Source organism: Gossypium hirsutum, chromosome A06, assembly GCF_007990345.1.
Source record: "Gossypium hirsutum isolate 1008001.06 chromosome A06, Gossypium_hirsutum_v2.1, whole genome shotgun sequence".
In the NCBI taxonomy this organism is placed as follows: domain Eukaryota; kingdom Viridiplantae; phylum Streptophyta; class Magnoliopsida; order Malvales; family Malvaceae; genus Gossypium; species Gossypium hirsutum.
The window spans coordinates 72,506,979-72,519,519 of NC_053429.1; the positions used below are offsets into that span (position 1 = coordinate 72,506,979).

General features: G+C 39.2%; 2 non-coding genes across 2 annotated transcripts; both read right to left on the reverse strand.

Moving 5' to 3' along the window:
* Window positions 1-8,192: 8,192 nt before the first annotated feature.
* LOC121231167 (small nucleolar RNA R71) lies at window positions 8,193-8,299 on the reverse strand. Its single transcript, XR_005929234.1, has one exon. It is a non-coding gene; the product is annotated as a small nucleolar RNA R71 (small nucleolar RNA).
* Window positions 8,300-11,898: 3,599 nt separating this feature from the next.
* Window positions 11,899-12,005, reverse strand: LOC121231576 (small nucleolar RNA R71). Its single transcript, XR_005929634.1, has one exon. It is a non-coding gene; the product is annotated as a small nucleolar RNA R71 (small nucleolar RNA).
* Between the last annotated feature and the right edge of the window lie 536 nt (window positions 12,006-12,541).

The following is a 12,541-nucleotide window of genomic DNA, read 5'->3' on the forward strand; positions in this document are numbered from 1 at the left end:
TACGATCAAACGCATGTGTTTATACGTTCGATTCACCATACATGCCTTCCGGATTTTTGCTGATTAACAAACTTTGCAGTGTGATTACACACCTGTTATGAATCGGTAGTTGAAACGCTTCTGAGATCCAAAACACCTATGATGAAAACAATCCCATCATCAGTTCAAGTTTATGATTAATCCAAAACCATAGTAGTGGATATACTTAACCCTATTCAACAGTACTTACCAATTGAATAGTCGCAGAACCCCCTCCTAAACTAGAACCAACACAATCTCCTTAACCCTATTCAATAGTACTTACCAATTGAACAATCGCAGAACCCCTTCCTGAACTAGAACGCAATCTCCCCAATGTTCTATCCTTCACACAAATTAGTTAACCGATTCATAAGAATCTAAACCCAACATGGACATATCTAGAACTTTAAGCGCTTACCACGAATGAAAGGATCACTTGTCAGGAAAGAACAATCGACCTTATCCCTTGACTAAAGAGATCAAACCCCTTAGCAACACTCGACAAAAACATAGTGTTAAAAGAGAACCATAGGTATGGTAAAAAGAAAAAAGGAATGAACCAAACAAAGTCAACTGAGTAGCACTTACCACCAAGACCACAGAAAAAGAAGCAAAAGCCAAAAGAAGTGTTGGCACACAGAGGAAAAAGAAGAAGCAGTATTCAACCAGCAAAGAATAAATCACACCTGAGAGAAGAAAAGAAGAAATGGGAACCTCGATCACTCCAGGCTAAAATAGAAATGATCAGAGAGATAGGGAAGAGATAGGTATTCGGCTTAAAGGGAAACCGTTCGAGAAGAGTTGTGAGGGAGAAGACAAACCGTGGGGAAAAAGTTTGGAGAAAGCAGTAAAATCGTAGGCAACAAAGAATAAAAAGGTACTTCCCAAAAGTACGGCTAGGCTTCAAAAACAAAAGAAAAGACCTCAATTTCAAAAACCCGAGAGAAAGAAGAAAGAAAAAAACACCAAAAGAGTAGCCAAAACCGAAAATCCTAAGGAAGAACTACTCAGCCGAAAGTCCCTATGCACAACACCCAAATTCGACAAAACTTCACTCAATCTCAAACTCCACTTTTTCCTCCTCCTTATCCCTCTCCTAAAATCTTTCCACCTTATTCTACTCAACCACCTACTCAAAATCCCACCAACTCCTCAATTTTGGTCAACCTAAGATACCTCCCTCACACTTGCGGAAAAAGCAAAATACTCCTTCCACCCTGCCAACGCTTGAACCTCAGACCTTTAAGAAACACCCACACGCCATTTACCACTAGACTAGTAACTGCCTTGTGAAAAATTTTACCCACAACAATTTAAAAGACTACTAATTACAGGCAAGGGTTATACTTAAAAAGACTAAAGTTTTAGCAATTGATCAGGCTTGAACTTGGGACCTCTCCAATGCTTCTCAGGACACTCGACCACTGGAACAAGTATACATTTATGCAACTCGACCACTGGAACAAGCATACATTTATGAAAACAACATATATAATAAACACTTCAATTTTTGGGGCGTTACAACTCTACCCCCTAAAAGAAAATTTCGGCCTCAAAATATACCTGGTTAAAACAGATGAGGGTATTGTTGTCGATCGCCCCCTCGGGTTCCCACATGGCTTCTTTAAAACTGTGATTATGCCATAGAAACTTCACCAGTGGAACCAACTTCCTCCTCATAACTTTCACATCGTAGACTAAAATCTGAACCGGCTCCTCCTTAAAAGTCTGATCAGGCATAACCTCAATCTCTTCTGTCGAGACAATGTGCGCAGGATCAGAGTGATATCGCCTCAACATAGAGACATGGAACACATCATGGATCCAGTCCAATTCTAGAGGTAACTCAAGTTGATAGGCAACCGGTACCATGTGCTTCAATATACAGTAAGGCCCAATGAACCTAGGGCTTAGCTTGCCCTTCCGACCAAACCTCAGTACCTTCTTCCATGGCGAGACCTTAAGAAAAACCAAGTTCCCCACTGAATACTCAATCTCCTTATGCTTTAGATCCGCATATGACTTCTGCCTGTCGGATGCCGCCTTCAGTCGATCCCGAATCATTCTAACTTTATGTTCAGTATCAGAAATCAATCCAGGACCGAGAACACGCTGCTCGCCCAACTCAGTCCAACACGAAGGAGTACGACACCTACGACCATATAATGCCTCATAAGGTGCCATCTGTATGCTAGACTAGTCGCTATTGTTGTATGCAAACTCTGCTAACAGTAAGTAATCTTCTCAACTACCACGAAATTCAATTACACAACTCCTGAACATGTCCTCCAGTATCTGAATCACCCTCTCCAACTATCCGTTTGTCTGAGGATGGAACACAATACTGAAGTCCAACCTTGTATCCAATGCTTCATGTAACTTCTTCCAGAACCGAGATGTGAACCGAGGATCTCTATTAGATATTATAGAAACCGGTCCCCATGCAATTGCACTATCTCAGACATATACAGCTTAGCCAATTTATGTAGTGAGTAATCAGCACGAACATGTATGAAATAGGCAAATTTAGTTAGTCGATCAATGATGACCCCTACTGAATCCTTCTTAGTAGGCGTTAAGGGTAGCCTACTAACAAAATCCATAGTCACTCCCTCCCACATCCAAAGCAGAATCTTAACCGGCTGAAGCAACCCTGAAGGCAGTTGATGTTCCGTTTTAACCTGTTGGCTAGTTAGACATTTACCCACAAAATCGGTAACTTCACGCTTAAGACCTGGCCACCAATATAACTGTCAAAGATTTCGGTACATCTTATCCCTGCCAGGATACACAGCTTAAGGGCTACTATGCGCCTCAAATCAGTATCTTTCAGTGCACAGACTCTCCCACAGAAGCAAAGTACCCCATTCGCTATTCAATCTGAAATCTGAAGTTTTCCCACTCTCTATCAGACGAAATCGAGTACCCAATGATTCATCTTTCAACTTTTTACCCTTAATCTACTCAATCCACCTCTGTTTAACTTGGAGTTTTGCCAACAAGCTACCATCGTCAAACAAACTGAGACGAGCAAACATTACCCTTAGATCAGTCATATCCTTACGACTTAGTGCATCGAACACCACATTAGCTTTACGATGATGGTATTCAATCGAACAGTCATAATCCTTAAGTAGCTCAAATCCATCTATGCTGCCTAAGGTTTAGTTCCTTCTGAGTGAGGAGATATTTGATGCTTTTGTGATCGTATCAATGATGCACTTCTCACCATATAGATAATGGCTCCAAATCTTTAGTGCGAATACCACCCCAGCCAACTCCAAGTCATGTGTCAGATAGTTTGCTTCATACGTCTTAAGCTGATGAGATGCATAAGCCACTACCTTACCCCCTTACATCAACACACATCCTAAACCAACATGTGATGCATCGCTATAGACAGTGAATTCCTTTCTAGATTCTAGTTGTATTAAGACAGGGGCCTCAGTTAGAACTTTCTTGAGTTTCTCAAAACTTTCCTACTACTTATCAGTCTAGTTAAATGGTACTCCTTTACGCAATAACTTAGTCAGAGGTGCTGCAATCAACAAAAACCCCTTAACAAACCGTTTATAATTCCCTGCTAAGTATCTCAAATACCGACTTCGGCTGCTTCCAATCCAGAACAGATTCAATCTTCCGAGGATCAACCCTAATCCCCTCAGCGATACCCCATGACCCAGAAAAAGTTACCTCACGTAGCCAGAATTCACACTTGCTGAATTTAGTGTATAATTGTTTCTCTCTCAAAATTTGTAAAATAACTCGGAGATGTGCATCATGTTCATCCTTAGTCCTCGAATACACCAGAATGTCATCTATATACACAACTACGAACCAATCAAGATAGGGTTACAACACTTGATTTATAAAATCCATAAAAGTCGCTAGTGCATTCGTCAGTCCAAACGGCATCACTAGGAACTCTTAATGACCATAACGAGTCCTAAATGTTGTCTTGAAAAGATCAGTCTCCTTGACCCTCAGTTGATGGTACCCCGATTGGAGATCAATCTTAGAGAAGATCGAAGCTCCTCGAAACTGGTCAAATAGATCATCAATCCTCAGTAGGGGTACTTATTCTTGATAGTCAATTTCTTCAGTTGCCGATAGTCAATGTACTTACGCATAGTTCCATCCTTCTTCTTCACAAACAAAATTGGTGCTCCCCACGGAGACACACTAGGGTGGATGAACCCTCGATCCAGTAACTCTTGAATCTGAGCCTTAAGCTCCACAAGCTTCTTCGTGCCATTCTATAAGAGGCGATAGATACCGAAACTATACAGGAAAAAGTTCTATCACGAACTCAACTTTGCGGTTAGGAGGTGACCCCGGTAGCTCATCTAGAAAGACATCCAAAAAATCTTTAACTGTTCTGATATCTCTAACAGCCGAAACCTCAGAACCAGAAGCACTAACTTAGGCTAGATACACCTCGCAACCCTTACGAACCAAATTCTCAGCTCTAAGTGCAAAAATCACATTTGAGAGATAGTTTCGATGTTCCGCAATCACAACTATCTTGTCACCCTCTGCAGTTTTCAGTACTACCCGTTTAGCAGCCCAATCCAAATTCGCATGATGCTTAACTAGCCAATCCATACCCAGTATCAAGTCAAATTCTCCAAAAGGGAGTTCCATTAAATTTGCCAAAAAGATCCCTCCTTACACCACCAAAGGTACCTCATTAAACAGTTTATTCACTCTCAGAGACTGCCCTAATGGACTTAACATAATAACCTCACTCGTAGTGTTTTCAAACATCACACCCAAAGTCTCAGACACAGTATATGTTATATAAGAGTGCATACACCCAACATCAATTAATGCAGTGTAATGTACATGATGAATAAAGCACGTACCCATAATAACATCTGGGGCAGCTCCATCCTCTCAGCGACGTGCAGCATAAACCAGTATTGGTTGTCTCATATTAGTATGCCCAGCACCTCTGCCCGGTGCTCCACGACCACGGCCCATACTATTACCACACTTGACCTGACCACGGCCTCTCGACGGCTACTGAATACCTCTCTGCAGTTGAATAATACCCAAACCAGAAGCTTGCATCTGATCAAGCCTCCTTAGATAATCCCTGATACGGTGCTCTATAGATCTACACCTCAAACATACCCCTAACCTCTTCTAGCACTGGTACTGATGGCGCTTCGCACAATCAGCACAAGACTGCAGTCCAGTAGCAGCAACAGGGACCCCAACTCTGGCTGGGCCATCCAATCTGGTCTTCTTCTTAAGCCTATAGCTAAACTTGAGGGCTCCCAAACTCTCTTGTTCCTTCCCTTCTCCTTCTCATGATTCTGGCGCTCAGCGCGCTTCACATCCTCGGTGATCTTCGCCTTTTCTACTAACACAACAAAATCTCGCTCCCTCTGCAGAGCTATCATAACTCATAGATTATCTCTGAGGCCGTCCTTGAAACAAACACAACATTCATATTTAGTTGCCTCCATCCCACGTGCGGAGCAGCTAAGTCGTAAAAACTCACACTCATATTCAACTAGTGACTTATCCCCCTGGGTCAGATTCAAAAACTCCCTTCTCTGGGCATCCACATAACTAGCACCTACATATTTCCCTTGGAAAGTACTATTGAAAAACTCCAAAGTCAATTGGTCGGGCTGAGTACCCTCTTTCACTGTAAGCCACCAGTGATAGGCTTCATATCGCAACAATGATACTGCACCCTTCAGTTTCAGCTCTAGGGTGCAGTCGAAGTCATCCATGATCCTCTCCGTGGCCTCTATCCATTATTCAACCACATTAGGGGTAACTCTAACGATACCCCTAAAGATCTCAGCCCTATTAGACCTACATTGTTCCGTTACTGACCCACGGCCCATAGTGCCAGTTTTGGGCCTAGTGACCCTTTCTAAAATTCGCAATACAGCTTGGGACAGTGCATCGTCCCTAGCTACCTGATTATGTGACCCAGTCTCAATCACAGGTGAAGTCGGTGCCTCTCTTGCCTCAACTTTAGACATATGGCCCAATGCCGAAAACTTGGCTCGAGCACCTTTACAGCCTCCTTCGCGACCTTTTGTACCCTGATAAACCATAAATTATACATATTTTTACCCGAAGTTTAATACATTTTATAGATAATTTCTCATTAGAATTGGTGAATTCGATGCTCCTAATGCTTTAATTTCATGTTTTGTACTCAGGAGAGCACTAAGAGTCAAAATGATAAAAAACGAGCCAAAAAGGGACAAAACGGACCAAATCGAGAAGATGACATGGCCTAAACCTTGCCACATGGGAAGCTTACACGGTCGTGTTTTTCGAGGGTGTCAACCAAGGCTTTCACGATTCACACGGCCTGGCCATTGACCCTCATGGTCGTGTGCAATTTAACGGATCGAACACGGCCTGGCAGTCACGTCACACGGTCGTGGCACACGGGCGTGTCCCTGCTGAGCCCAAGTTAAGTCTAATTCAGAAAAGGCCACTTTGGAGGGGTTTTAGGCATTCCAGAGCCTTTAAATACACACTAGAGGAGGAGAAAAGGATAGAGGAGAAGAGGGGTAAGAAATTACCCCAAGGAAGCCGATTGATCTATCTCAGAAGCCGGATTCATCATCAAGATTGAAGATCTCTCCTCAATTCCCCTTCAAGATTTTTGGGTTTTCTTTATGTTTTGTATTCTTTATTCTTCTGAGATGTTTTCTTATTTAGTTATGAACTAAATCCCCTAAATACCTAAGGGGAATGAAACTAAGACAAATCTTGTTATTATTTTCTGAATCGTATGATAAATATTTAACTTGTTCTTAATTCTTGCTTTGATATCCCAGGATACTGATTCAAGACACGCTCTTATTTAGAGGAGGAATAGATGCTGTCTAAGAATACATTTGCCATAATTAAGTGGAGTTGATTGCGCGCCTAGAAATAGGGTGACAAGATTTTTTCGGATTAGGGTGAAACCTAATAAGGGTATCCATAGATCGAGTTAATGCAACCCTAGAGTGTTAATTAGAGAAAAGTCTCGGTTATTCAATCTAGAGATTAGACGTTATTAGTCTTCAATAGGGATAATAACATAACTTAGGGATCTCTACGGAACAAGTTGAATGAATAAATCGTCTGATTCAGAGCCAGAATAACAAGTACAGTCTAGATGGATTTTTCCTTAGGTATTGTCTCAAGTTAATCGATTTTCCCAAAAGCAATTCCCCAATTCTTTTCTCTGTGCATTTTTAGTTTAAATAATTAGTTAATTAAAATAAACCCCTTTTATTCTTAGGCTAGATAATAAAAAGATAGTTATTACTAGTACTTTTGGTTCTCTTGGGTACGATATCTCGGTCTTGCCATTACTATACTATTGTTCGATAGGTGCACTTGCCTTTTCGTTGTGGTAATAGTTAGTCTAGGTTTGATCTTCATTATAAATATTTATTACTTGTTACGAATCACGCGATCAAGTTTTTGGAGCCGCTGCTGGGGAACCGAAATATTAGGAACACTAAATTTTTATTACTTTAGCCATTTATTTTTCTTGTAATTTTATTTTATTTTATTATTTATTAATTTACTTTTTTTCTCTCTCTCTTGGTAGGTTTTTATAGTTTATGACTAGAAGAAACCCGTCAAGACCATTACTCTTTGACGAAGAAATCGATCGTACAATTCGCAAAAATCAAAGAGAAATAAGGCTTAGTTTACACTACACAGAGAATGAGCGAGAAAACGATACTCAAACCCAACCGACGAGATGGCTGAAAACCCAGGTGATCAGCTGCCTCCTGCAATTGCAGCTAATCAAAATCCCGTTCCACGTACTATGTATGATTATGCTAAACCTTCTTTAATAGGAACTGAGTCTAGTATAGTTATACCTGCTATTGCTACGAATAATTTCGATCTAAAACTTAACACAATTCAGATGATACAGCAGTTTGTTCAATTCGATGGTTTGCAGGATGAGGATCCTAACACGCATTTGGCAAATTTTATTGAATTTTGCGATACATTCAAAATCAATGGCATTTCTGATGATGCCATTTGTCTTTGGTTATTTCCCTTTTCACTGAGAAACAAAGCTAAACAGTGGTTGAACTCGTTACCACGAGGGTCTATCACTACTTGGGAACAAATGACCGAGAAATTTTTACTAAAATATTTTCCGCCGACTAAAACGGTCTAAATTGCATAATGATATCTCTTCTTTTGTGTAGATGGATTTAGAAACACTTTACGATGCATGGGAGAGATACAGGGACTTACTGAGAAGGTGCCCTCACCATAGGTTACCGCTTTGGCTGCAAGTTCAAATGTTCTACAATGGTGTGAATCCCTCGACAAGAAAAATGATTGACGCAGCTACTGGCAGAACCATCAACAAAAAAACACCGGAAGATGCCTATGAATTCATAGAGGAGATGTCACTGAATAACTATCAGTGGTAAGTTATGAGGACAAAGCCAACGAAAACAGCCAGTGTCTATAACATCGATTCAATCACCATGCTCTCTAATCAGGTAGAACTTCTCAATAAAAAGATTGATAGTTTTCTTGGTTCTATGCAGGTACATCCAGTAATGAGGTGTGACTCAAGCGGAGGAGGTGTACATACAGAATACCAATCCTTCAATCCTACAACTGAAGAGGAACAAGTCAACTATATGGGTAATACTAACTTTAGATCTCAAAACAACCCATACAGTAATACTTAAAATGCAGGTTGGAGGAACCACCCAAATTTCTCCTGGGTGGTCAAGGAAATCAAAAGCCACAAATGTAACACCCCTTACCCGTATCCGTCGCCGGAACAGGGTACGAGGTATTACCGAATCATAATACATACCATTAAATAAAACCAAAACAAAAAAATGGCATACAATTAGATCATGAATCATTATAACATATGCCTTTAATAATATTAGCCAATTTCAAAGGCTTCGTACAAAATAATCGGTCAAATATTATACTTAACATTTTAAGACCTAGACAATTATGACACGTAACAAAATAACTAAGTCTACTATACATGCCATAATTCAAAATGTTTAGTTCAAATACCCAAAAATATTGATAGTGCAGGCAGATCTTCAACGATCCTTGACTCCTGTGCAAGCTGGACGACACTATAAGACAGAAGAGAGAAAAGAGGGTAAGCTTATAGCTTAGTAAGCAAGTATGTAAATAATGAATAAGAATCTAATATGTTTACACCATAACTCAAGTGTATCTACTTTTAATTTCACCATTTACTCCTCTTTGGTCAAGCTGTCTCTATTGCATCATACTCACTAAATAAATCATAACTCGAGTTACAAAACTCAAAATTCAATTCCGTAAAATTTTGCTGAAACTAGACTCATATTAATTTTTACTAATTTTTTTCTATAATTTTTGGTCCATCCATTTAGTACAGTTTATTAGTTAAAATTTCCCCTGTTATACAGCTCGTCTGATCTGACCTCTGTTCACTACGAATTGAATTTCTCCTCGTATACAATCCAAATAGCCATAAAATCTATTTCATTTAAAACTAGACTCAATAAGGAATCTAGAAATATAAACTATATTTCTTAATTAGTTTTGTAAAATTTTTAATGATTTTTCAAAGTAAGAACAGGGGATCACATAGTCATTCTGAGCAAGTCACACGCAATTATAAATATCTCAAATTATAGAGTTTCTTTACTTGCTTTGTTTCTTTTACATGAAAATAGACTCATTAAGCTTTAAATGAATATCTTATTCAGCCTCTAATTAAATTCCTACTATTTTTTGTGATTTTTCAAATTCACGTCACTGCAACCGTCCAAAACAGTATTATTGCTAATTCACTCTTTCACACTTTCTTTGTATTTACCTCATTTAGCCTATATATCACAATTCACTTTCACCACATTTCATACATCACAAGTGTAGGTTCATTATTATAATGTCACTATAAAATCATTTGTAACTATAAAATCATCCCGTTGAACAATTCGGATCAATCCTCGATACTTAGTGGTTTCAGCACACAGCTCCACCATCATATTTCATATAATTCGGCTCTCTTGTAACATGGTGAACACTTAGTACCACCCATGTGACCTAGCCAATTTACCTCGTAGCTCTCTTGTCTACATGGTGTCCTTCACTTGGAATCACAAATGCGACCTAGCTACATTTATTCTCTCCCGTAGCTCTCTTGTCTACATGGGATACATCCCGTATCACACATGTGACCTAGCTACTACATAGTGTCTCGTAGCTCTCTTGTACAAAGGATGTGCACTTAGCACCATACATGTGACCTAGCTACATTTTATCTATATTATTCAATCTTTTTGAAAGTTCAACCGGGATTTCTCTTACTATTACTTATTTCCATTCTTCCAATAGTCGGTTTATGATTCAAAATCAACTAAAATATATAAAATAGGCTGAAATACAAAAATGTAAATGAAGTTAATGTATTATTTACATACAAACTTACCTCGGTGCAAAATATGGAAATTTTGCAATTTAGTCCAAAACCTTTTCCTTCCCTCGTTCGAGGTCGATTCCACACCTTTCTTAATTATTGAGCTTGAAAGCTAGGAACAAACCCTAGCTATGGAGAACATGCAAGTTTCGGCCAAGTTAAATGAGGATGAACACATTTTTGTGTTATTTTTCCCATTTTATTTCATTTATTATGCAAATGACCAAAATGCCCTTACTACTAAACTTTCTAAAAATTCCATCCATGTCCAAATTTTTGTCCATATAAAGTATAATGGTCTAATTGCCATTTAAGGACCTTTAATTAAAATCCCCATTTCAATCAAGTACTTTATGAACTAGAACACACACATTTTTCACCTATTTCAATTTAGTCCTAAATGTCAAATTAAACACCCAATCGATAAAATTTCGCAACGAAATTCTCACACGATTATGCAATCATAATATAAACACTAAAACTTAATCAAAATAATAAATTCTCGGATTCGTGGTTTCGAAACCACTGTTCTGTTTTGGCCTTAAATCGGGCTGTTACAACAAAATCCTCAGGGTTTTCAACAGCCACCTTATCAACAAGAGAAAAAACCAAATCTTGAAGAGATGCTTTCTAAATTCATCTCGGTGTCAGAAACCCGTTTCCAAAATACAGAGACAGCACTTAAGAATCAACAAGCATTGATCCAAGGACTCGAAACTCAGATAAGCCAGCTGTCTAAACTAATCTCGGAAAGACCACTAGAAAATTTATTTAGTAATACCAAATCCAGAGAGCATGTCAAAGCAGTTACACTAAGGAGTGGGAAAGTCTTAGCGAAATCTAAAAAAAAGTTAGCACAAGAAGCAGTGGAAAGCGAAAGGCAGGAAGAAAAACCCAAAAATAATGACAAACTAGTACCGGAGGAATAATCACCACCGGTTCCATATCCAGGCAAGAAGAACGAGCAAGAAGATGAGACTCAACCCCCAACCGAAGAGATGGTTGAAAACCAAGGCAATCAGTTACCTCCTGCAATTGCAGCTAATCAAAATCCTGCTCCACGCACAATCTATGATTATGCTAAACCTTCTTTAACAAGAACTGAATCTAGCATAGTTAGACCTGCTGTAGCTGTGAATACTTTTGAACTAAAACCTAACACAATTCAAATGATACAACAGTATGTTCAGTTTGATGGTTTGCAGGATGAAGATCCCAACGCTCACTTAGCAAACTTTCTGGAATTTTGCGATACATTTAAAATCAATTGCGTTTTTGATGATGCCATTCGTCTTCGGTTATTTCCCTTTTCACTGAGAAACAAAGCTAAATAGTGGTTGAACTCGTTACCATGAGGGTCTATCACTACTTGGGAACAAATGACTGAGAAATTTTTTCTAAAATATTTTCTGCCAGCTAAAACGGCTAAATTACGTAATGATATCACTTTTTTTTTGCAGATGGATTTAGAAATACTTTACGATGCATGGGAGAGATACAAGGACTTACTGAGAAGGTGCCCTCACCATGGGTTACTGCTTTGGCTGCAAGTACAAACATTCCACAATGGCCTGAATCCCTCGACTCGGCAAATGGTTGATGTAGCTGCTGGCGGAACCATCAACAACAAAACACCTGAAGAGGCTTATGAATTCATTGAAGGAATGTCATTGAATAACTATCAGTGGCAAGTCATGAGGACTAAGCCAACAAAAACAGCCGGCGTTTATAACATCGACACAGTTACTATGCTGTCAAATCAAGTAGAACTTCTTAATAAAAAGATTGGTGGTTTACTTGGTTCTACGCGGTATATCCAGTAATGAGTTGTGACGCGAGTGGAGGAGGTGTGCATACAGAATATCAATCCTTCAATCCCACAACCGAAGATGAATAAGTCAACTATACGGATAATAATAACTTTAGATCTTAAAATAACCCAAACAGTAATACTTATAATGCAGGTTGGAGGAACCATCCAAATTTTTCCTGGGGTGGTCAAGGGAATCAAAAGCAACAAAATCCTCAGGGTTTTCAACAACCACCTTATCAACAAGAGAAAAAACCAAG